This window comes from Notamacropus eugenii, chromosome 4 (assembly GCF_028372415.1).
Source record: "Notamacropus eugenii isolate mMacEug1 chromosome 4, mMacEug1.pri_v2, whole genome shotgun sequence".
Taxonomy (NCBI): domain Eukaryota; kingdom Metazoa; phylum Chordata; class Mammalia; order Diprotodontia; family Macropodidae; genus Notamacropus; species Notamacropus eugenii.
Window position 1 is genome coordinate 224,221,890 of NC_092875.1, and position 26,794 is coordinate 224,248,683.

Consider the following 26,794-nt stretch of genomic DNA (forward strand, 5'->3'; position numbering starts at 1 on the left):
AAGAAAATTTTAAGTGAAAAGAAATTTATTGATGATGCTGCTGCTGCTGATGATGATAATTACAACAGCAACACACTCTAAGGACTAGAAAGCACTTTAAAAATACCTTGATTTTTCTTCACAACAGCCTTGAGAGGAAGACATTATTATTATCCCCATTTCACATATGTGAAAACTCAAGCAGATACACGTTAAGTGCCTTGCCCAGGGTCACACAGGTAGTAAATGTCCAAGGTAGCATTTGAATTCTCCTTTTCATGACTACAAGTATTGTGCTTCATTACCTACTTATCTGTATAGAATTAGGAGACATGTTATTAGGAATGTTGGAACAAAGACTTTTTTCTGACACAAATTGCCTGTGTAAAACCTTTACCATGTGTTTCACCAGCATCTGGTTTCTGCTTTCTCCTTGCACTTATGTGCAAACATGGCTATGGGCTGAGTATGTTGTACCCCTCTTCCGTCTAACCATGTCCATAAGACTATGGACTTGGATCCTCCATAGTACATGTATTGGTAGTAAGATTTTAGAAATGTCTCATAATATTACAGAAGAATGGCACAGCAATCTACATTATGTAGAGTAGTGAGTTTAAATCATTTCCAAATTATGCTGAAAGCTTTCTTGGAGATCATCAATATTCAAAGTGCTGTCAAAACATACTGCTGTTTTTCTAACCAATTGATAAGGTGGATTTTTTTTTATTTTAAAACTTAAAAATTAAGTACTTACCAGATTTTTCAAGATTTAGTAAGTTTCTTTATGACTCCATGTGTCTTCATAATTACAAGTAACCAAAATTAATAATTTAATACTTTAAGTTGCTAAATAAAGTATTTATGTGTTCCATTTATGTTACTAGATGGCACTAAGTATTTTAGTGTGAATTTAACAAGAGTCATAATTTCAGTAACCATAGAAGATTATTTAGAATCTAAAAGTTAATTTCATGAATTATTCTAATATTCCTTATTACGTATTATAATATTTCATGCATTTTTCTAGTATGAGAAGTAAAGTATATTATGTATGTTTTAGTGATGATCTAAGCATTTTTAAATGATGACTTACATACAAAAATGGTAGAAAAGATCACATCAAGGAAAAGTATGATACAGGAAGAAAGCGAGCTGGTCAGGTAGAAAAGTTGAGAGATATGAGACAAACACCTTAAAGACACCCCTTGAAACTACAAAATGCAATAAATCTAGTGGCATACAGAAACAGGTGGATCTTCTCTAGAGGTTCTCTGGGAAAATAGAGACATGAATCACACAGAATGAAAACGTATAGATTGGCACAGTATAGCATAGCGTACCACAGCATAGTATAGTAGTGTGGTGTAGTGTAATGTAGCATAGTATGGTAATGTAGTATAGTAGAGTATAGTTATATAGTATAGTAAAGTATAGTATAGTAGTTTGCACTGGTAGGGGAATATTTGCACTGAAAAAACAAATGAGGTAAAAGTTCAATTTATACATTATGTCAACCTATAATGAGAATTCTAAAAATGTCATTTTTGTGAGAGACTCATCAGATAGCAATAAAGACACAGAGAGAAATATATAATTGGATATAACTTAATATAGACTCCAATTCTCTTCTGGTTTTGTGTTCTAATGATTATGGGTATTGCCTCCAATAATTTAGACTTTGTCCCTTTCCATGCTTGACCATCTCATTAAAGATTTGTCTATGTCCTTCAATTAATTTGCCATAAGAGTCCTCTTGATATTCTTGTGGACTTATTTGAATTCTCCCAACACTGTAGAAATACAAGTGAAATATATTGAGGTTTCCTTCAGTTATCTTTCGCTCTTCCTATGATGAGCCCATTTTTTAAGTCACAAATTCTCTAATGGTAAAGTTTATTATGTTTTTCCTCTGTAAATTTTCATAAGCTTCATTTGTAATGTATTTCAAATTGTTTACAACCTTTATGTACCTCTACTTTAGCCTTTGGATGAAACAATTTCAACTTTGTAGACTGTGATATTCCATGACTGAAAGACTTACAACATTATCAGAATAGAGTTATCAATAATTATTTCACATAAATATCAATTGTTAAAAATTACTCTGTAATTTCCCAAAAGAGATCCATACTAGTCTTCTCATATTTGATTTTAGGCACAACCCAATCTCCATATATAGTTTCTGTCCCCAAAACATATACTCATTCATCTCCATAGTCTTTTGTCCAGTCCACTAAATCAAGACTATAGACTTTCTCTATCTTTCTAATTTTATTTTACTGTCTGACAAGGCAGACCAAACTCTCTTGAGTGATTATTTTATTTTATTTAGAATAATCTCTTCTATCTTTTTTTTCATTTTCTAAACAATATTTTCAGCATTGAAGTGGGTGCCAATAAAACTTACATGGCACTCCTGTTGCTTGAAATACAGATTTAATGAATGATGAAATTTAAAGACTTTCCAAGCAAAAATTCTCCTAGCATTTTCTCCACAGTTTTCTCTCCCACCATCATATTCTCTAAATGAAAGATTTTCTCTCCAAATTTTCCTGGTTTGTTGTAAAGTAAATCCACCATTTTACACATATTCTGTATTACAAACAGTTTTATAAGCTCTGTTTTGCAAGATGTCTGTTATGACTTTGTCATTTGCATATGAGAAGCTTTTGGTTGGAGAAAGGCTTTTAAGGTGTCATTTGGTTCTACAAAATCAAATGTTATGTATATATATATATATATATATATATATTCAGCAAGCAATAAACATAGTAATATTCTAAATTCCGTATTTTCATTCAATTGTAGGATTACAAAAACTTGATCTATTGTCGATTGTCATTTGTGAAAGTTAGCTTAATCTCATTACCTTCATGAAGGATGACCTCAATGCATATGCATATTATTCTAAAAAGTTTTCATGTGGTAACATAGAGTAGTCATTATTGACATGTTCTTTGTTACCGTTAGTGATAAGGACTGAGTTTTTCTCCTATTCTTTTGGTATCTTCTGCTCTTTCATATGACTTCCAAATCAATACCTCCATATTCCCAAAATTTTCACCTCCAGCATATAATTATTATATGTTCAGCCATCATAGTTCAGCTGTCTTGTCTCCCTCAGTGTCAAACTGTGATGGTAAGAGTCCAAATGTGGTGATGCAGCTGTTAATGTTTATATATTGTTGGATAAAATGATCTGTCATAAAAATCTTTATAGATAATTATATATATATATATATATATATATGTATTTACTTTTGTTTTCCTCCCTCTAAATATATAGTGCTTTAATATTTGTGAAGTATTTTGTATACATTACTTTAAATGAACTTTTCAACAACCCTGTGAAGTAGGTGATATTACTGTCATTCCAAGTTTTCCAAAGAGTTAATAAGGATGAGAGAGGTTAAATGACTTACCTAAAGTCACACACAACTAGTAATTGTTGGAGATAGATTTGATACCCTGTCTTCCTGATTACAAAACTAATGTTTTATTCACTATTCCCCCTAACTACTTCAGGATAATTGCTATGCTAACTCCCTGCCTTAAATGCTCCCAGGATGACTTTGATTAGTTCGTTCTTTCATCAAGTTTAAACATACCATCCCTTTTACTATTTTCACTGTTTTAAGAGGTGATAATTTTTTATTATATCAAATTTTCTTTTTCCATGAGATCTTGTAAAATATTCTGTTATAGACTGTTATTGACCTTGGCTGTCATATGCTCTTACTTTTCCTCTTCTTGGCAAGGAAAGCAAGCATTTGCTGGTTGAACTAGGTTCTAAGTTCTTTTATTCTTATTATGAGAACTGATTTACATTGGTTATTTGTACATGAAATTGGGAAAGTTGTTGTCAATGTCTTTTTCCTGTATCAATTTATCCTTTTTCAGCACTACTGGTATGACCAACTAGGTCAGTTTGGGTTGTTTTAATTGCACATCATAACATCTTTCTCATTTTTATTCCTCCATGTTTGTATTATTTTCTTATATGATGCAACAATTCCATGGCTTGATTGTACAGACAGGTGATTGAGTAACGACTCCCACATTATTAGTGATTCACTTCCCATCCATTAAAATGTAATCTGTTTTCACTTTTGAGATATTATGTAGCATTTTCCATGTCTGGAGACTTTCAATTATTTTCCTGGAGAAAATAATAATGATGAATACTTGGAAGGCTTCTATATAACCTGAAAACTTTTGGCTTCTCTAATTTCTTACTCTTGAACCATAATTTTCAACAGATTTTTTTTGCTGTCTTCCTTTATGTCCACTTTAATAGTGAAGTCATTGAGAATCAAAATATACATTGCTTTATTTGAAAGGTTTTATCAAATTCTTCATATACATTATAATAATTTTTACGTCTTTACCTAAATAAGTATCAGACAATCTGACCAGATGACACATAACAACAAAATCATCTCCATCAAATCTTTATTTGTTTCTACAAGGAGAATCTGTGAGTCATCCTTTTAGATACAATTTAGATACAATTCCTGGTTTCACAAACAGTAAGAGTAGTATAATTGATGGTGTACTTCCTCTAACAATTCCCTATTGATTGGTCATTAGATAAGCATCTCTTATATAGAATGCCAACAAATAAATGAATTATTATAGACTGCCTAAAACCTGTTACTCATCATTCCTTGGAAGAAAGAGCCAAGGAGTACCAGATGTTAAAGTATACTACAAAGTAGCTAGAGAATATAGTGAAAAGAGAAGCTGAGACTTGAGTCAGAAAGACCTCAGCTCAAAGTGGAACTCAGATTGTGTTACCCTCAGCAAATTATTTAACCTGTGTACCTCAGTTTCTTCATCTGTAAAGTGGTGGTAATAATAAAGCACTTGCCTCCCAGACTTGTAAGGACAAAATTAGACAGTAGTGCTTTGCAAACCTTAACATCTAATTATCAATGATTATGATTATAATTAATAATAAAATAATTTATTTTTGCTCTTGTCCCATTTCTCATCCCTTTTAAGTTCTTTGTCTTTGGAAAGAAAGATCTAATAGTCAAGGTAAGGTGTAGAATGTAGGAAATGGGGGAAAGTAGCTTAATGGGTAGCACAATTATAACTCAACATTCAAAAAGAATATCTACAAGTATTTGATAAGTATTTGACGAACCTAATATAATATGTTAGAAAAGCATTGAAAGTAATAACTCCGGGGGGGGGGGGGGGGGAGCCAAGATGGCAAAGTAGAAAGACGCACATACACATAGCTCCGAACACACAAACCACAGAACGGCTAGAGGGGACCAAGCCAGGGCGAATTCTGCACCCAGAGACCACGGAGTATTGGAGCGAGGGAGATTCCTGCTCGGGAGAGACCTGAGGACCTCTCGCGGGGGGTCCTTCGCGCCGCGGACTGGGCGCCGGGATGGGGAGCGGAGTGCTGCCCTGCCGTGGCGGCGACACTGAGGGGAGGAAATCCAAGAGGGCTACGGGGATGGGATCTCCAGTGGCCACGCAGGTCCCCCCACCCACAGAGGGACCTGCAAACCTCTCGCAAAAGGTCCGTCGCGCTGCAGACGCGGAGCCCAGCCTGGACCTGTGGCGACGGCAGCAGCCACGGCTCCGAGAGGCACAGATCTGAGAGGGCTCCGGAGGCGGGATCTTCAGCGGCAGCACGGGTCCCCCCACCAACAGGTGACTGACGGGGGTGGGTGAGAGAGTCTCTTTGGCGGGTTGAGAGGGGAGTGGGGTGCCCCCAAGGCTCGGGCCCCCCCCGGGAGGTGGGGGCTGAGAGGCGGCTGCGGACGGGGTCTCCCCAAACTGGCAGGAGCCTGGATCCATTGTGGAAGGTCTGTGCATAAACCCCCAGAGGGAACTATGCCTGAGAGGCGGCCTTGCCCCTGACCACCTGAACTTAATTCTCACACTGAATAGCAGCCCTGCCCCCGCCAAAAATCCTAAGGCGGGAAGCAGCATTTGAATCTCAGTCCCCAAACACTGGCTGGGAGGACCAGGAGGCGAGGTGGGTGTGAGGAAAACATTCAGAGGTCAGGCCACTGGTTGGAGAAAATGCCAAGAAAAGGGAAAAGAAATAAAACTATTGAAGGGTACTTTACCGGAGAAAAGACACTTCCTCCCTTCCTTTCTGATGGGGAGGAACAATGCTTGCCATCAGGCAAAGACACAGAAATCGAGGATTCTGTGTCCCAGCCCACCCAATGGGCTCAGGCCATGGAACAGCTCAAGAGGAATTTTGAAAATCAAGTTAGAGAGGCGGAGGAAAGACTGGGAAGGGAAATGAGAGGGATGAGGAAGAAGCATGAAAAGCAGATCAGCTCCCTGCTAAAGGAGAACCAAAAAAAATCTTGAAGAAATTGGCACCTTGAGAACTAGCCTAACTTAGCTGGCAAGGGAGGTGCAAGGGGCCAATGAGGAGAAGAATGCTTTCAAAAGCAGAATTAACCAAATGGAAAAGGAGATTCAAAAGCTCACTGAAGAAAATAGATCTTTCAAAACTGGAATGGTACGGATGGACGCTAAGGACTTTATGAGAAAGACAGATATCTCAGAACATACCGCGCAGATTCGAAAAATGGAAGATAATGTGAAATATCTTCTTGGAAAAACAACTGACCTGGAAAATAGAATCAGGAGAGACAATGTAAAAATTCTGGGACTACCTGAAAACCATGATCAAAAGAAGAGCCTAGACATCATCTTCCATGAAATTATCAAGGAAAACTGCCCTGAGATTCTAGAACCAGAAGGCAAAATAAATATTCAAGGAATCTGCAGAAGACTGCATGAAAGAGATTCAAAAAGAGAAACTCCTAGGAGCATTGTGGCCAAATTCCAGAATTCCCAGGTGAAAGAGAAAATATTGCAAGCAGCTAGAAAGAAACAATTCAAGTATTGTGGAAATACAATCAGGATAGCACAAGATCTGGCACCCTCTACATTGAGGGATCAAAGGGAATGGAATAGGATATTCCAGAAGTCAAAGGAACTAGGACTGAAGCCAAGAATCACCTACCCAGCAAAACTGAGTAAAATACTTCAGGAGAAAAAAATGGTCTTTCAATGAAATAGAAGACTTTCAAATTTTCCTGATGAAAAGACCAGAGCTGGAAAGAAAATTTGACTTTCTAACACAAGAATGAAGAGAACCATGAAAAGGCGAACAGCAAAGAGAAATCATAAGGGACTTACTAAAGTTGAACTGTTTACATTCCTACATGGAAAGACAATATTTATAACTCTTGAAACATTTCAGTATCTGGGCACTGGGTGGGAGTACACACACACACACATGCACACACACACACATACATAGAGACAGAGTGCACAGAGTGAATTGAAGAGGATGGGATCATATATTAAAAAAAAAATGAAATCAAGCAGTGAAAGAGAAATATTGGGAGGAGAAAGGGAGAAGTTATATGGGGCAAATTATCTCTCATAAAAGAGGCAAGCAAAAGACTTATTAGTGGTGGGATAAAGAGGGGAGGCAAGAGAAAAACATGAGGTCTACTCTCATCACATTCCACTAAAGGAAAGAATATAATGCACACTCATTTTGATAGGAAAACCTATCTCATAATACAGGAGAGTGGGGGACAGGGGCACAAGCAGGGTGGGGGGGAGGATGGAGGGGAGGGCATGGGGAGGAGAATGCAATACGAGGTGGACACTCATGGGGAGGGAAAGGACCATAAGAAAATAGAAGTAAAGGGGGACAGGATAGGATGGAGAGAAATATAATTAGTCCTATACAACACAACTAGTATGGAAATCATTTGCAAAACTAAACAGATATGGCCTATATTGAATTGCCTGTCTTTCAAGGGGAAGGGGTGGAGAAGGAGGGAGCTAAGAAGGTTAGAACTCAAAGTGATAGGACCAAATGTAATGTTCTTACCACTGGGTAACAAGAAATACAGGTTAAGGGGTCAAGAAAGCTATCTGGTCGTACAGGACAAAAGAGAAGACGGAGACAAGGGCAGGGAGGTAGGATAGAGGAGAGAGCAGATAGGTCACAGGGGCAATTAGAAAGCTCGGGTTTGGGGGGGGGAGGGGAGAAAAGGGGAGAAAATTTGTAACCCAAAATTCTGTGAAAATAAATGTTAAAAATTAAAAAAAAAAAAAAAAAAGAAAGTAATAACTCCAGTTCTGTCGTCTGCTCCTCCATTTACTAGTTATGTGACCTTGGTCACATTCCTTCATCTCAGATGTCACATTTATAAAATGGAAACAATATTATTACTACTATTTACTTCAGAGGATTGTTGAAAGAACAAAATGAGTTTTGGAACTATTATATAATTGTAATATTAATGAATTACAGTAGCTTAGCATTTTACAACAATAACATAGAGTTCTATTATAAATGACTAAATATGGTAGATTCTTTTGTGAAAAGAGGTCAGGAAAATTTAGGCTACAAGCTCACAAATATCCTTTAAAAGTTTACTTTGACAAGTGCCATTTACTTTCAATTACTAACAATGCTGACTAAAATCCTGCTAACTCACCATGACTATATTTAATACCAAACAGGAATTTATCTTATCACGAGACCTCATCATGGGAGGTTGTCTGCTATCAAATACTTTCTTGGAACAGGGGTAAGACTGCAATGATATGATTTATAGATTAATAAAATGAAAGACGAAAGTTCTATGTATGACTAGTAAATGATTAGTGATTAAGGACAGAAAAGTTCTCCTCAGTTTACCACATTAGGAAGATTATGCATTCTTTATAGACAACAGTTCCTTTAAATCCCTGTAATTACCAACTCTCAAAACTAAATAAAAAGAACATTTTGGAATCCATTTCTGATTTGTCATTAAAGATCAGACCTCCTCAAAAGTAAGAGTTCTGGTATTGTTTTCATATAACTATTCTAATTACCATGTCAGCTGCATAAAATATAAAGTCAGCATAATGTGTGCAAACAGTCCCTGAGGCAGTGTGCTACTATCTGCCTTAGGGGAAAATAGTCCATTATTTTATTGTTCTTACTAATACTCCTTTCCTTAACTGTCATGTAAAAATATTGTCAAAGTAGGTTACTAAAACTATAGCCAAATGGTCAGATTCTAATTGAAGGGAAGCTAACTATGAGATTTTTACAAAATGAAAAGTAAAAAAAAGAATCCATTTCTCCCATGTTAGTTCTGTGGCCTCTTTTTGATTTCTACTTCGTCCTACATGGAGAAACAATGTAGATAAGTCTAATTCAGTAGTCAAGTGATTTAAAATGCAAGAAAATTCTGGGAGGATGCAGAGGGGGAATCTTTAGGCTTAAGGAGCTGAAGTTTATTAAAAGAGGCATGACCCAGGATGAGGCTAATGAGGAAGCCAGGATGGGGAAAGGGCAGGGGAGGCAGGAAAGTGGCAAGGAGGGAAAGGGCATATAGAAATGCCATTGCAAAATGTCTTCCATATTTGACACTTTTCCAGGGGACAGAATAAACAGTTTGCAAAAGAATACTAGTACCTGTTTTCTTCAAGAAATTCAAAAGCTTGAAAATTCAGTGAAAGGCCCTAACAATCATTAATCTAAAAGTGCCTTTGAGAGACAAAATTCTGAATTCTATTAAGAGCTAATCTAGAAGCACAATGGCTAGCTAAATGTCACATGGTTGAGATCACAGGGGCTAGAAATTACCTGCAATGCCTACCCTCATCCCTGACTTTATCAGCCATTTTTAGTTAGTTCATGTTTTAAATCTTGGCAAAGCCTAGTTTCTTCATAAGGGAAGTAGGCTCCCCAATTCTCATGGTCCTCAATTCTTCACTTCACCTCATCTCCCTAGGGAAAGTTTTTCAGTATAATACAGTAAAGTCATGTTTACACATAGTCCAAGGTTTCTTCAAAAGTTGTTGGGGAGGAAGTAACAAAGGCACTCATTATAGAAATATAAATCAGGTGAGGAATAGGAACAGGTTTATTCTCACTCAGAAAAGGGAATACTAAACATAAAAAAATCGTGGATTACAGAATGATTAGAATAGAATTTAGTAATATTAAAAAAATCATAGGGGCTTAAACACTTCTTTCAATGCTGCCAACAAGCCATTTTACATTCATCTCTACTGAGCACTGTCTAACCAATCACCAAGGGTAATTTTTACTGTGATGGCCCAATCTTTTCAATGCCAACTCTTATCTTGGCAATAGTACATTGCTTTCTACCGATAAGATAGTGGCAAATATTCTGGTAGATGGTGTTATTTCTTGCCAGCATTAACAGAACTACCAAGACCTTGTCAAAGCTAAAGGGAGAGGACACATAAAAGAAATAAAGCATAGCCAGGAGCCCTGGTTAATCTTGCTAGTTGAGTCTACATTAGACACTGGGAAACCTGCTGATATTATGTCAGGTAGCAGAAGAGTTATTCTCCATCCCTTGCTGAAATCATATCTTATCACCTGGAAAACTGTAGACAAAGAAGGCCAAAACTACAAGCTTTTCTTTTATCACATGTATCACTGTATCCCTTTCTACTGTCATGGAATATAAACAGGGACAGAAAAATGAAGAAAAAACTAAAGAGCATCAAAAAAAATGTCCTTTTGAGCAATATACTACAAGAAGTTTGTGATCCCAAAGACCCACACATTGAGTTGCTTTGTCCTTAGAGTACCAGAAAGCTTTCATGAGAGTTCTGAGTCAATGATATCTATGAGCTCATTCATCTTTGTTGCACTAAGAAATAACAAAAAAAATACTTGAACACCAAAGTCAAGTTAATTTCAACTTGCTCAGTTCTTTTCAAATGAACTAACAATTAGACACCGATAATTTAAGAAACAATTTAGAGAAATGAAGAGTTTGAATAGAATGCTTTAAGTCTTTGATTCCTGAGTTATTCTCACCTTCTGGACTAGTGAGAAAATCTTTGAAAACAGTGATACTGAAAGTGACATCCAAATGACACCACATTTCCCATGGATGAGGACTGAAGAAAACAGAACTAAAGAAAAATAAAATGGAAATGTTTACCTGATTCTCACACCTCCTGAAGAGGCATTGATCTTTGCATGTAAAATATTTTAAATCGGTAGGAACACAATATGTAAAAAAAAGATGTAAATCCACTTCCAAATATGAGAGCAGAACAATTTACAAAAGCAGCAGGAGCAGCAATTGTATTAATGCTGAAGCATTTTGTCCTGTGAATTTCAAGTATAAATATAGGATATGTTGTGGGGACTTCTGAGAGCCAAGATGGAGGAGTAATCAGTAAATAACCATAATTCTCCCATATTTACCTCCAAACAACTATAAAACAGTGCCAGAAAACAATTACTGGAACAGGAGAACCAGCAAAAAGATGAGATGAAAAAAATCTTTTTGCCCCCCAAACTTGGAAGATTGCCAAAAAAGATCTGCCTGACTCAGGCAAAAGGAAACACATCCCAGGACAGGAAACATGCCAGTAAACCAGCAGCAAGCCCCACCTCTGCAAACCAGTGTGAGATCCTGAGCCCCAGTAGGGTAGAGCAAACCTTAACAATAGGACTCCCATGTGTCACAGTATAGCCATGGGAATAGGTAGACTCCAACTCTGAGAACCATCACAGTGCTTCAGCATAGCCCAGGGCAAACATGCAAGCAAGCTCCAGCATTCAGAACACCAACTACTTCACTGCAGCCTCTGGGAAACACAAAAACACTCCACCAGTTTCAGCACAGGCCAGACACCAGGACTGGGAACCCAGATCAGTATCAGGAAATTTGTTAGATTCTTATGGCCTCCAGCAGCACCAGACTCCTCCATCCATCCTTTCAGCAGTGCAGCAGATACTAAGGTCCACTGTGGTCCTCAGGGAAACATCACTGTGGCCAAGGTATGCAGCCAAGGCTTGCAGCCTCTGGCATAAGAAACCTGAGACAATGTTCCTTCCAACCCAGGAGCAGAGTTCAAGTTTAGAAGAAAGAAAAAAGGCCAACAGTGTCAAAACACCTATGGGCAAAACCTCAGAGGAAAATAGGAAGTTGTCTCAAGCCCAGAAAGAACTCATAGAAGAGCTTAAAAAGGAGCTTAAAAACATATGAGAGGTAGAAGAAAAAAATGGAAAAAGAAATGAGAGTGATGCAACAGAATTGTGAAAAAAGAGTTAACCACTAGGAAAAAGAAAACCACTGCTTAAAAACTGCACATGGCCAAATGGAAAAGAGATTATCAAAAATCCAAAAAAGAGAATAACTCCTGGAAAAGCACAATTGGCCAATGGAAAATGAAGTACAAAAGCTGAGGAAAACAAGTCCTGACAAGTTAGAATTGGGCAAGTGGAAGCTACTGACTCTATGAGGCATCAAGAATCAATCCAATTCAAAAGAATGAAAAAATAGAGGGAAATGCAAAATATCTCACTGAAAAAACAACTGACAGAGAAAAAAATATCCGGGAGAGACAGTATTAGAATCACTGGACTACCTGAAAGATATAATAAAAGGGAGGACCTGAACAGCATCTCTCGAGAAATTATCAGGGAAAACCGCCCTGATATCCTGGAACCAGAGGGTATAATAGGTCTTGACAGAATCCACTGATTACCCCCAGAAAGAGATCCTAAAAAGAAACTCCAAAGAACATTATATCCCAACTTCAGAACCATCAGGTCAAGAAAATAATACTGCAAGTGTCGAGAAAGAAACAATTGAAAAATCAGAGTCGCAATCAGGATTACACAGGATTTAGCAGCTGCAACAGTAGAAGTTCAGAGGTCATGGAACATGATATTCTAGAAGACAAAGGAGCTAGAACTACAACACAAAATCACTTACCTGGTGAAATTAAGCATAATACTTCCATGGAAAAAATGATCATTCAATGAAATAGAAGGATTTCAACTTTCATAAGGAGATCAAAATTGAGTAAAAAATTTGATCTCCAATGTCAAAACCTGAGAGAAGCCTAAAAATATAAAAAGAGAAAAGAAACTATAAGGGATTCAATGGAGTTGAACTGTTTACATTCCTACATGGGAAGATGATACCTGTAATTAAAAATTTTACCACCAATACTACAACTAGACTTGACAACTGGACTTGTTACCAACATAATCAAATGTAGCCACAAATGGGAAAAAATCCATATTCAATCCCATTCACCACCCCCAATCCTTTAAGTTTTCACTGTGCCCATATTTTTACATAAATGTCCTTTAAAAACATTAACAACTTATTTGTGACCAAGATATACCCACAGGGTAAGCTCCCTAAATATTATATAATTATTTAGTCATTACACACCTACCTACCCACCTTCAATCACCTCATAGCTATAGTAGGCATCTCTTTGTCTTATTACCTGTATTAAAATAGCTTTCTGATCAGTTTATCCTCCTTGAGTTTCCAGTCCCCACTTCACACATCTACCTGTCAAAGGGATTTTCCTAACATGCAGGTATGACTAAGTTATACCTCCTGATTGCCCACTCAATAAACTCTATTGACTAAATAATAAAATATAAACTCCTGTTTGATGTTTAAAATCATTCACAATGTAGCCTTACCCTAATTTCCCTTCCTTACCATAACTGCCCTACTTTACCATATATACTCTTCTTTCTGAACACTACCATATAGCCAAACAGGCCTAATTATTTCTCACACTCAGGTAAAAAGTACCAATACATATACAGGAATTTAAGGAATGATATCGATAGATAGTAGCATTTAATGAAAGACAAATAGATTAATATTGAAATTTTCTGTGGAATTGATGTGAGTAACACAGTTCTGCTTAGTGATTCTGCATTGTTTATGGCAAATATCTACACAAACGGAATCATGACTATTTTTTGAAATATATTTTATTCATTTTGTTAAATATTTCCCAATTTTATGCAAAAAATAATGATAATTTAAAAAATATATTTTAAATTCCCTCTCAATTCATTCCCCTCCTTGAGGAGGCAAGCAATTTAATACTGATTATGCATGTGAAGTCACACAAACCATATTTCCAAAGACATGCTGTAAAAGAAAATGGACAAAAAAATTAAACAAGAAAAAGTTAAAAAAGAATTCTTCAATCTTCATTCAAAGTTCATCAGTCCTCTTTCTGGAAGTGGACAACTTTTTTCAACAGGGGTCCAACTGTCTAGGATCATTGCCTTCATCAGAGTAGTTAAGTCTTTCACTTCATCATTCTTAAAATATTGCTGTTACTATGCACAATATTCTTCTGGTTCCACTCAATTCATTTTGCTTGAGTCCATGTAAGTCTTTCCAGGTTTTTCTGAAAGCATCCTGCTTCTTGTTCCACAATACTATTCCATCAAAATCATGTAGCACACTTGTTCAGTCATTCCCTGATTAACAAGCATTTCCCGGATTTCTAACTCTTAACCACCATAAAAAAAAAAAAAAAAAAAAGAGTTGCTAAAAATATTTCTGCACATGTAAGTATTTTTCTCTTTCATTTGATCTCCTTGGGAAGCAGAAGTAGTAGTAGGAGTAGTATTGCTAGGTAAAAAGAAATGCATAATTTTGTAGCAATTTGGACATAGCTACAAATTGTTCTCCAGAACACAACTCCACAAATGGTGTATTAGTATCCCAGTTTTTCCCTATCCTCTGCAGCATTTTTCATTTTCCTTCTCTGTCGTGTTAGCCTGCCTTATAGGTGGGAGGTGATAGCACAAAATGGCTGGATTTTCATTTATTTAATCAGTAGTAATATAGAACATTTTTCATATGGCTATTGTAGATCCGATTCCTTTATCCAAAATATTGCCTATTCATATCTTTTGATCATTTATCAACCGGGAAATGACTTTTTTTTTATAAATTTGGCTCAGTTTCCTATATTTGAAAAGTAAGATCTTTATCAGAGAAACTAGGTATAGCTTTTTAGTTTTGGCAGCATTAGTTTTTGTACAAAAGCTTTTTTAATTTCATGTATTCAAAATTATCTGTTTTACTTCCTGTGACCTTTCTTTTTCTCATTTTGTCAATAACTTTTCCCTTATCACAAATTAAACAGGTAAATTTTCCTGTGCTTTCCTAATTAATTTATATCACATTTTGTGCTTAAACTGTCAATCCATTTTGACATTCTCTTGCTATATACAGTGTGACATGTTTGTCTATGCATAATTTCAGCCAAATTGCTTTCTAGTTTTCCCAGCATTTTTTCAAATAGTGAGTTTTTGCCCCCAAAGCTGAGATCTTTCGGATGACCAAGCACTTGGTTACTAGGGTCAATTACTACTAAGTGTTGTGTACCTAACCTACTCTATTGATCCACCACTCTTTTTCTTATCCAGTACCAGATTGTTGTAATGACAATCACTTTTTAATATTGTTTGAAATTTGGTCCAGCTAGCCCACCTCTCTTCGTATTTTTCATTGTTTTCCTTGATATGCTTAAGCTTTTGTTATTCCAGGTGAATTTTATTATTATTTTTCTAGTTCTAAAATTTTTTTTTAGTAGTTTGATTGGTATGCTGCTGAATAAGAGGTAGAATTGTCAGTTTTATTACAGTGGCTCAGCCTACCCATGAGTAATTAATGTTTCTCCAATTATGTAGATCTGTCTTTATGCGAAAAATGTTTTTTTTAATTATGTTTGTACAATCAGTCTCTGGGTTTGTCTTGGCAGGTAGACTCCCAAATACTTTATATTGCCATGGTTATTTTAATTAAATGCTATTAAATGAAATTAAATTGTGCTAAATTCCATTAAATGGAATTTCTCAGTCTCTTGCAACTGAGTTTTGTTGGTAGTGTGTAGAAATGTTGATGATTCCTGTGGGTGTTTTTTATATCCTACAACTTTGCTCAAGTTGTTAATTGTTTCAACTAATATTTTAGTTGATACCCTGGAGTTTTCTAAATAAATCATCATATAATTTGAAAAGTATAAGAGTTTTATGGAAATTGTCTATTTTTATTTCTTCAATTTCTTTTTCTTGTCTTGTTGTTATAACTAGCATGTCTAGTACAATATTGAACACTAAAGTGATAATGCAAATCCTTGCTTCGCTGCCAATCTTATTTGAAAGGTTTCAAATTGATCCCCATTACAGATAATTCTTGATAGTGGTTTTAGGTAGATACTAGCTATCATTTTAAGAAAGGCTTCACTTATTTCTATAATTTCTAGTGTTTAAATAGGAAGGAATAATGTATTTTGTCAAAAGCTTTTTCTGCATCTGTTGATATAATCACATGGTTTTTATTGTTTTGTTGTTGATATAGTCAATTGCACTGATAGTTTTACTAATAGCTAACCATTTCTGAATTCATGTTATAAATTCCTCCTGGCCTTAGTGTATGATCCTTGTGATATATTGTTCTAATTTTCTTGCTATTATTTTACTTAAGGAAATTAGTCTGTAGTTCTTTTTCTGCATTTGTTCTTCCTAGTTTAAACAATAAAATCACATTTGTGTCATAAAAGGTAGACTCCTAAGGAGTCTTAGATAAAAGGACTTGAATAGGACATCTTCCTTATCTATTTTTTTTCAAATAGCTTATAGAATACTAGTATTAATAGTTTATTAAATGTTTAGTGGAATTCTCTCTTAAATCCATCTGGGTCCTGGCTATTTTTTTTTTTTAAGCATCTTAATGATGTCTTGTTTATTTTTTCTAAGACAGGTTAAGCATTTTATTCCTTCTCCCATTAATCTTGGCAATTTATATTTTTGGAAATATTTATTCATCTCACTTATGTTATTAGTTTTGTTGCCACATAATTGGTCAAAAATCTCCTAATTATTTAATTTCTTCTTCACGGGCAGTGCTTCAACTCATTTCATGCTTTATTCTAATAAATTATTTTCCCTTCTTTTTTTAAATAAAATTAACCAATGGTTTCTCCATTTATTGTTTTTTACAGCTCCTCATTTAATTTATTTGTTCATTTTTTTTACTTTAATTTAAGTCTCTTTTGCTTTCCTGGATTTCTATTTGAAGGATTTTTATTTTTGTTGTTTTTCTAATTGCATGCCAAATTTATTGAAGTGCTCTTTCTTTCATTTATTTATCTGTGTATTTAGAAATATAAATTTCCCCCTAAGCACTGTTTGGCTACATCCTCAAAATTTTGGAATGTTTTCTTATTGTTATAATTATCTTTAATAAAATAATTGGTTGTTTTTATAATTTCCTCCTTGACCAACTCATATTTTTTGTGATTAGATAATTAAGTTTTCAGTTGATTTTTATTCTAAACATTGATGGCTCTTTATAAAATGTAATTTTTATTGCATTGTGATCTGAAAAGGGTACATTTAATATTTATGATTTTCTGCATTGATTTGTGAGGCTTTTATGCCCCAATACATGGTCAGTTTTTGTTTAGGTGCCATGCACAGACTAGAAAAAAAAGACCTACTCCTTTCTATACCTATCCAGATTTTTTTTTTCAAAAGTCAAAAAGATGTTATTTCCTTGACTTTGTTCTTATTTATTTTATGGTTAAACTAATATAAATCTGAAACCAGAAAGTTGATGGCCCCCACTAGTATAGTTTTACTATTTCCTCCTGTAATTCATTTAATATATCCTTTGAGAATTTGGACATTGTGCCATATGTTTATTATTGAAGTTGGTTAATTTTCTATGGTTCCTCTTAGCAAAATGTAGATTCCTTGCTTATCCCTTTTACTTAGGTCTATTTTTTTTTTTTACTTGTCTGAGATAATTATTGCTACCACTGACTTTTTTTTCTTCAGCTGAAGAATAGTAGGTTCTACTCCAGTCTCTTATTTTAAATCTTTTTTTTTCCTTTCAAGTGTTTTTCTTGAAAAAAGAAGTTGGAATTCTTTTTTTCTAATCCATTGTACTATTATGGGTGATTTCACCCCATTTACATACACAGTTTTGATTAATAACTACATTTCCTTCCATCCTATTTTCTTCTATTTATTTTTTCCCTCTCTTTCTCTTGTTATCCTTTCCTTTCTCTGGTCTATTTTGACCAATGTTGTCTTTTATTTGCCCTCCCTTTTATCACCACCCTTCTTTACCCTAATAACCTGCCCATTCTACTTTGCACTTGGGTAACAGATTTTTTTTTTACCCTTTGTGCAAACATATACATACACACATATGTACATATATGTATATATATGTATTTATGTTTATGTATGTATGTATTTTCCTGAACCAAGTTAGATGTGAATGAGGTTCAAGCATTTACTGTAATGTGCCACTCCCCCATTCTACTGCAAAAAACTCTTTCTCCCTTACCTGATTTATGTGAAATAATTTCCCCTCACTGTTACTCTCCTATCCCCCTTCACCTAGGACATAACTTTTTTCTCAATGATCCATTTCTTTCATTGTTCCAAAATAATCAAATCACTCTTTTGCCCCCTTTCTATGTAGAATCCTTCTAACTGACTTAATATTGATAAGTTCTTATGACTTTCATATATCCTCTTCCTATATAGAAAGACAAACTCTTCAAACTTATTGAGTCCTTTATACTTTCTCTTTCATGTTTACCTTTTATTGTGTCTTTTGAGTCTTGTATCTGAAATTTTCTTATCAGCTCTGATCTTTTCATCAGAAATGCTTGAAAGTACTCTATTTCATTAAACATCCATTTTTTCCCTTGAAAAAGTATACTCGATTTCACTGGGTTGTATTTCCAGGTTTTTTGCCTTCCAGAATATCATATCCCAAGTCCTCCACTTCTTTCATGTGGTAGTTGTCATGGGATTTTGATGGTGGATGCACAGTATTTAAGTGGTCTCTATTTGACTATTTGAACTATTTTCTATTTGTTACTCTGGTCTGTTTACTATTTTTGTTCTGCCTTTTCTTTCAAATAGACAACACAATTATCATGCATTTTTTCTTTTTTTTTCTATCCTACTCCCCCTACCCTAGAGATGGCTACCATTAGAAAATACAGTTGTGTATGTATATGTGTGCATATAACACATGCAGGGCAAGTACTCACATACTGTCAGAAGAAGCAATAAAAGAATCCTTTGAAAGTCTCTCTGAAGAACTTTGCAATCAATTGCATGACATGTGAAACACTGACATAGGACTGCCCAGCATGGCATGCCCTCATCAGAGAAGGTGCCATGCCCTATGAGCAAAACAGATTGAGGTAGCTCAAAAAAATAAGAGATACCCAAATTTGGAGAATCCATCCCAAATGTTTACATGGACTGTTTCTGCTCAACATGTGGAAGAATATTCTGAGCTTGTATTCGTCTGATCAGCTACAGTCAGATTCACCGCAAATTGATTCTAACATGGTGATGTCATTTTGGTTCAATCTGAGAACAGCAGACAACTATATATATATATATATATATAATATATATATATATATACATATATATATACACACATATATATAATATATATGTGTGTGTGTGTGTATGTATGTATATATGTGTATATATGTATATATACATGTATATATGTATATGTATGTATGCATGCATGTACCTTTGTGTGTACATATATATGTACATATAAAATGTTTATGTGTATATACATGGATATATGTAAAATTATTCTATAAAATCTTCTATTTATCAATTCTTTCTCTGGATACAGATAGCTTCTTCCTTCATATGTACTTTATAGTTAATTTGAGTATTAATAATAAAAAATAACTTATTTGCTCAAAATTTTTCTTGAAACCATATTGCTATTATTTTAGACAAAGTTCTCTTGGTTCTGCTCATTTTACTCTTCATTATTTCATGCAAGTCTTTCCATGCTTTTTTCTGAAATTATTGAGCTCATCATTCCTCATACCACAGCAGTTTGCATCATAGTCATATATCACAACTTGTTCCCTAATTTATTGGTATCTCTGAAATTTCCAGTTCTTTTGCACCAAAAAGATAGCTGCTATAAACGTTGTCAACTTATGTGTTTTTTCTTTGTCTCTAATCATTTTTGGAAATAGACCAAGTAGTGGTGTTGCTGGGTCAAAGGGTGTAGGTAGTTTAATCATTCTTTGGGCATAAATATATATTGCTCTCCAGAATCATTTTAGAATATTACAAAAAATGAAGCAATGTACCAGTTTTTCTATATCCTCTCCAACGCTGACATTTTCCCCAATCATTACTTTATCCAAACTGATAGGTGTAAAATAATATCACAAGATTGTTATAATCTGAATTTGCTAATCAGTAATGATTTAGAGCATTTTATATGACTATAAAATATTTAGGTTCCTCACTGGAAAGCTACCTGTTCATATCCATTGACCATTTGTCAATTGTAAAATGATTCCTATTCTGATAGATTTGAAAAAGTTCTATTTACTATTTGTGAATTTTCATCCATTTATTTTTACTCACTATATATTCCTCCCCTTACCCTCTTGTTTACTCTAAAATTCCCTCCATTATCTTCTCACCCCACCCTCCTCATCTAATTCGATAACCCTTTTAAAAGTCCTTCCTCTTCATTCTCCCTCAGTTGAAGTTCAGAAGATTTCTAAATATCTTCTGATATACACTGTTTCCTCTTCAACCCAGATGAGAGTAAGTTTCCACCATTACTAATCCTCCATTCCTCTCTCTTACTTCTGTCTTTCATGCCCCATTTTATCAGATAATTTCTTCTTTTTACTTTTTCCTACCCAGTTTTGCTTTATTATCATCCCATCATACATAACTCACCCACAATCTTTCATTCCTTTCTATCATACCTAAACTATGATCCCAGTATTAAGAATACTGATACATTTTCATGTATCGTAAGTAAACAGTTTAACCTTTATCAGTGCCTTATAATTACTCTTTAATGATGTCCTTATATTTCTTCTGGATCTTTCATATAAAATTTTCCACTGAATTCTGGTCTTTTTTTTTTTTACACAAATACCTGAAAGTCTTTCCACTCATGAAATACACTTTTTATATTTAAATTCAGGATGATAATCAACTTTGCCAGAAAAGTTATTGTTGGATATAACCTCAGCTCCTTTGTTCTCTGAAATATGTTTCAAACCTGTGGCCTTTTAGTGAGGAAACTGGTAGGACTTGTGAAATCCTGATTGTTTTTAAACAGCGTTTTAAACAGTATTTAAAATAAGTACTTAAAAAAAGTATTTAAATAGCTGTTTTTGTTGTTGTTGTTGTTTGCAATATTTTTTCTTTAACCTGGGGATTTTGAAATTTGGCTTTGAATACAAGCATTCCTGTACATTTTCTTCCTAGGATCTTTTCCGTGTAGGGATTGGTGGGTTCTTTCTATTTCTCCTTTACTTTCTTGTTTTAGAACTTCAGGGCAATTTTCCTTAATAATTTATTGTATTATATATCCAGATGCTTTTTTTTTTATAATAACTTTCAGGAATTCCAACAATTCTTACATTGTGTCTCCTTGATCTTCTCACTGAATCAATTGTTTTTCTAATGAGATTTTTCAAATTCTCTTCATTTTTTTTTATTTTATTACACATTGGTTTTTAAAATATCATTTGATTACATTGTCCAGTTCTAGTTTTTGAGGAGTTATTTTCTTCCTTTAGAGTTTGTATTTGCTTTTCTAATTGATTAAATTTTTTTTCATAATTATCTTGAGTTGCTTTTTTTTAAAAAAAAAATTTTCCTCATTCTCTCTTATTTGATTTTTCTGTTCCTTTGTATTTTCTTCCTTAAGATTTTGTATCTCTTTTTTCAATTGGTTGACTTCCTTTTCACACTTTCTTTAATTGTTTTGATTTTTTCTTTTTTTCCTCATTCTCTCTTTCTTAACTTTTTAAAAATTTCTTTTTAAATTTTTTTTTACATTTCTTTTTGGTCTTGTGAGCAGTTTACATTTACTCTTTAGGATAAGAACAGCTTTTTATAAAAATCTCACCATCTTCCTCTGAGTATGAACCAAGATCGTCTTTCACACCAAAGCAGCTATCACTGGTTGGGCTCTTTTTCCTTTGTTTACTCATTTTTTTTTTTTTTTAGTTTTTAACTTGTCTTATTTTTTAAACAGCTCAATATAATTATTATCAAACTTTAATCCTTAGTTTTGAATAATGTTGCCCTAGGCCTCAGGTCCTTCTGTTGTTTTCTGAATTCTCCCTGAGATCTCAGCCTCAGAGAGTCTTCTCTTTCTCCCCTAATTCCCAGCCACACTGTCCCAAAAATGATCTTGCTCCCTGTAAAACTGCACTTACCTGGCTTTTACTAGCTCCTCCAATACATAGCCACAGTCATAGCTGGGGAACTAATCTGAGCATCACCTCTAGACCTAACTTCCAGAAACAGCAAAGGGCATTTCAGTTTTCCCTCATTCAGTCATCTGCTGTTCCTTAAATGAAAATTTGTGAGGTAAAGATTCATGAGGTGAAAGAAATTCCTAAGCCTGCAAGATAAAAATTCTTGAGGTGAAATTTCTTGAGGGCATGAATGATGTGAAAGTTGATGTGAAATTTCTTGGGACACAGTCTGCTTCCCTCAGGGTCTACTGTTTTTTGATTCTCTGAAGTTGGTGTCTACATTTCAAAGGCAGAGGAAAGCACTTTTGATGAAGAGGGGACAGGAGTCCTGGGGGCGATTATTTGTCTTCTCCATTACTCTGCTTGTCTGTACTCTGGTTCTTACCCAGGAAAGACTCTGATCCCTTAGGATAGAAAGCTCATTTTGTGACCAGAAATGATACTGTTTCTCAGTGACCCTGATTCTTTGGAACCTGAAATGATACTTTTTCACAGGGCCTCTAGTCCTTTATGGTCAAAAGTGATGCTACCCTCCAGTGTTTCTGCTCTTTCTTGACTGATCTTCACTTCCCTTGAAGTATGACCTATAATTGGATATTGGTAATAGAAAAGACAAATAATTGCCCCAGGACTCCTGTCCCCTCTTCATTAAAAGTGCTCCCTTCTGTCCTTGAACTATGACGCAGAAGTAGATATATGCAATGGAGTTGGCAGACAGCATCCTGTCTTGTGTCCAGTGCTACCACAGGAGTCCTCTGTAATTACTTTCTGACCAGTTTCCAGGTTCCCTTACCATCTCTGTTTTGAGAGCTCCTAAAGCTACCACTGCTTCTTCCCCTAGCTCCTGATCCCACTACTGATATTTCATCCATGTGAAATCCAGGCCAGCTTTATCTCCCATGTCACAGATCTCTTCTTTTGACCTTATATCTTGGGATGGAATAAATTCTCACTCTGACCTTTTGTTGGTTCTGCCACACTAAAATTGTTTTTGTGGTGTTATTTTAAAGAAGTCTGTAGGGGAATGTTGGGAGAGGTCAGCAGAATGCTTTATCTACTCTGACATTGTTGTTCCACCCCCTGCAGCATAACGTTTATTAAAAAGTTGTTATGTACACAGATATAACTGACCCTTTATTTCATTTTATACTGTATATTTTTCAATTAAAACAAATTTTAAAATTCATTTGCTTGGCTAACTAGCTACAATGATCAAATTGGTTGAACTAAACAATTAGTGATGAATTTGAAACCTGATATTCAATTGGTATAGACAACTTCCAGGTGATGCGACTCCCTCTACCAAGGAAGATTGGTTACTTTCTTATGATTAAAGAGTGGTCCAGAGCACTGAGAGGCGGAGTACTGTGCCCAGGGTCACAGTCAGTATATAATAGATGTAGGAATTAAATACAAATCTTTCTGGCCTTAAGGCAAATTTTTTTTTACCCATTATGCCATTCTATCTTTCAATAATATATTATTAATAATTTATTACTAACAAACAATTATTATTTAGAAGTATACTCTTCCTCTTTCATAAATAATGAGATATCTAAACACGTTGCTATCATTCAAATGTTTTTTTTTATTTATGGAATAAAATAAACACTTTTAATAAAGAGTATAATAAAAAGACAATTATGTATGAAACTGAAAGTCTATCCACAATTTGCTGTTCATTTCAAATACACAACAAAACTATTAATCAATTTTTTTCTTTTTTTCTTTCCTCCCTCACTCTAGAGATGGCTAGACACAAATATGTGTGTGTGTGTGTGTGTGTGTGTGTGTGTGTAAAATTATTCTAAACATGCTTCTACGTATTAGTTATTTCTCTGAATGCAGATAGGATCTTTCTTCATATGTCCTTCATAGATAGTTTGGGCATTTATAACAAACAAAATAACTTATTCACTCAAATTCATTACTAAAACAATATTGTTATTGTTGTATACAATGTTCTCCTGGTTCTGCTCATTTTGCTCTGCATCATTTTGTGCAAATCTTATCAAAGTTATCTATCACCAAGGCAATATTCACAGCATTGACAGTGACTCTGACTATGAATATGTTGACATAGTTTTAAATCACAAAGTGTAACAGATTCTCCAACAGAAGGAAAACATTTATTTAACACCAGAAAGATGAATCCCAGCACCAGAAAACCAAATCCATCATAGCAACAACAACAAAAAAATCCATCATAGAAACCAAGAAATCTATACACATTATCAGATCTTCCTACAAATAGGATCCCCTAAGGAAAAAAAAAATGCCCTTCTCTCACTCATGCTAATTTCTGCTTTCTATATCCTTTCCGGCTCTGACTAGTCTGACCAACTTCCTCTCAGCTCTGCTCCAGTTCCACCTCTTCTTGTTCCATCCTTCCTGCTTTACTCATTCAGCCAGCTCCTCCTACCACAAGCTTCATGCGACTCAGATTCACGTGATTTAGGTTTTTATGTGATTTAAGCAGGTCACATAAGCTTATTAATGGATGAGAAAGATCTTTCCATTCCATTAAAAATACATTAATTCCATTAAAATACATTAATAGCATACATTATTAATAACATTTTAGTGAGAGTAAAAAGGGCTGTATACTACAAATAAGTAAAAATAATTTCTCAATTTGTTATCCAATCTGTCTCTTTTTATTTTCTACTTTTGTTTATATTTTATAGCATACAAATTTGTTGTTGTTCATCCTTTATATTTGAAGAGGATCAATGGCAGCATGATGTCAGGTACAGTGTGTTCAGTTATGGGTGATTATTCTGACTTGAGCTTGGAAGGATCTCCCACTGGTCAAGCACAAATAGTCTGTTTGAACATTTGGGATGGAGATATCTCTAGATTTGTACATCTTATGATTCCTTTGTACTGTTGTGATTCTGCTTTGCTCATGGAGCACAATGCTTTCTTTGCTCGACACATCAGATGTAGTTAAAGCACTCTGCTGAACTTTCCCAATATTCCCCTGCAAACTCCTTTAAAATAACACTGCAAATATAATTCTAAAATGGCATAGTCAACAAAAGGTCAGAGAGAGACATTATTCCAACCTAAGGCAAGCTAGTATTCCCATGCCAGCATCTGCCATACATCACAATAGATACTGAAGTTCTTCAGAAAGACCTTGAGAATGTTCTCATACAACTTCTTCTGACCTCCATGTGAACACTTGCCATGTTCTAATTCTCTGTAAAATAGTCTTTTAGGTAAACATGTGTTTCGCATTTGGGTTAGGTGACCAGCCCATCAGAGTTGTACTCTCTCCATTAGAGTTCTAATACTTGGTATTTCTTCTTGAGACAAGACCTCAATGTCTGGTACCTCATCTTACCAGGTAAGAATCTTCTTCTGAACCTTTCTAAGACAACTCATATGGAAGTGGTTCAATTTTCCAACATGGAGCTGGTAGACTGTTTAGGTTTCCCAGGCATACAGCAATGAAGTTAACACAATGACTCTATAGATTTTCCATTTGGTAAACAACATAACAATTTTTCTCTTGCACACTTTCTATCAGCGCCTCCAAAATGCTTGACTAGCTCTGAATGTGTCCATCAACCTCTTCATCTACATGGACATCCCTGGAAAATATACTTCCAAGGTAAGTGAACTTATCCATAGCATCCAACATTTCTCCATTTGCTATTAACATGGTTCCATGTATGCATGATATGGCAGTGACTGGTAGACAATCTCTGTTTTCTTGACTTTGATTGTCAGATGAAAATTAGAACAAGTGGCAGAGATTTGATCCATACTCTTGCATCTCAGTCTCAGAGACAGCCTTGAGTGCACAAATCTTCAAACAAAAAATTGAGCACCAACTCTCCCTCCATGTTAGTCTTGGCTTGTAGACTTTTCAAGTTAAATAGTTTACCCTCAGTGCAGTAGTTGACCTAAGTGTTGTCTTTGTCCTCATTGAAGTCATTTTACAATAACCTAGAAATATCATGCTGAAAAGCATGGGACCACACACACAACCCTGCTTCACTTCATTGGTGACTAGGAAAGCATGACAGCATCATCCTTTATCCAGAACTCATGAAAGCAAGTCATCATGAAACTGGCATACAATACTGATCCCACTCTAGCCAAACTTCCAACTGAAAAAGAAGTATTGATTGCCCTTAGGTTCCTCTCATGTGGAAAAGTGCCTGGTGCTGATTCCATTGCTGTAGAGATCTACAAGGCAGATGGTACAATACTGATACAGAAGTCAACTGAAATCTTCCGGTTATATAACAAGTGGAGGTTATCTCCTAGGAGATCAACGATACCTCCATTGTTCATCTCTGTAAAGGAAAAGGAAATAGAGTATTCTGTGACAATCATGTGGTGGGGGAGAGGGGAAGTTCTCTCTTCTTAGACATTGCTGATAAGGTTCTTGCCATAGTCCTACTTAATAAACTGATCCTTTATCTAGAAAATGGTTTTCTACCCAAGAATTAGTGTAGCTTCAAAAAGGGCTGAGGAATCCCCAATTGATAAATGGTCAAAGGATATGAACAGGCAATTTTCAGAGGAAGAAATTAAAGCTATCTATAATCATATGAAAAAATGCTCTAAATCACTATTGATTAGAGAGATGCAAATCAAAACAACTCTCAGGTACCACATCACACCTATAAGATTGGCAAAC

General features: G+C 35.1%; 1 pseudogene; it reads left to right on the forward strand.

Moving 5' to 3' along the window:
* Nucleotides 1-11,579: 11,579 nt before the first annotated feature.
* The window catches only part of LOC140502442 (alpha/beta hydrolase domain-containing protein 17A-like), a 57,555-nt pseudogene continuing 42,340 nt past the window's right edge, over nucleotides 11,580-26,794 (forward strand).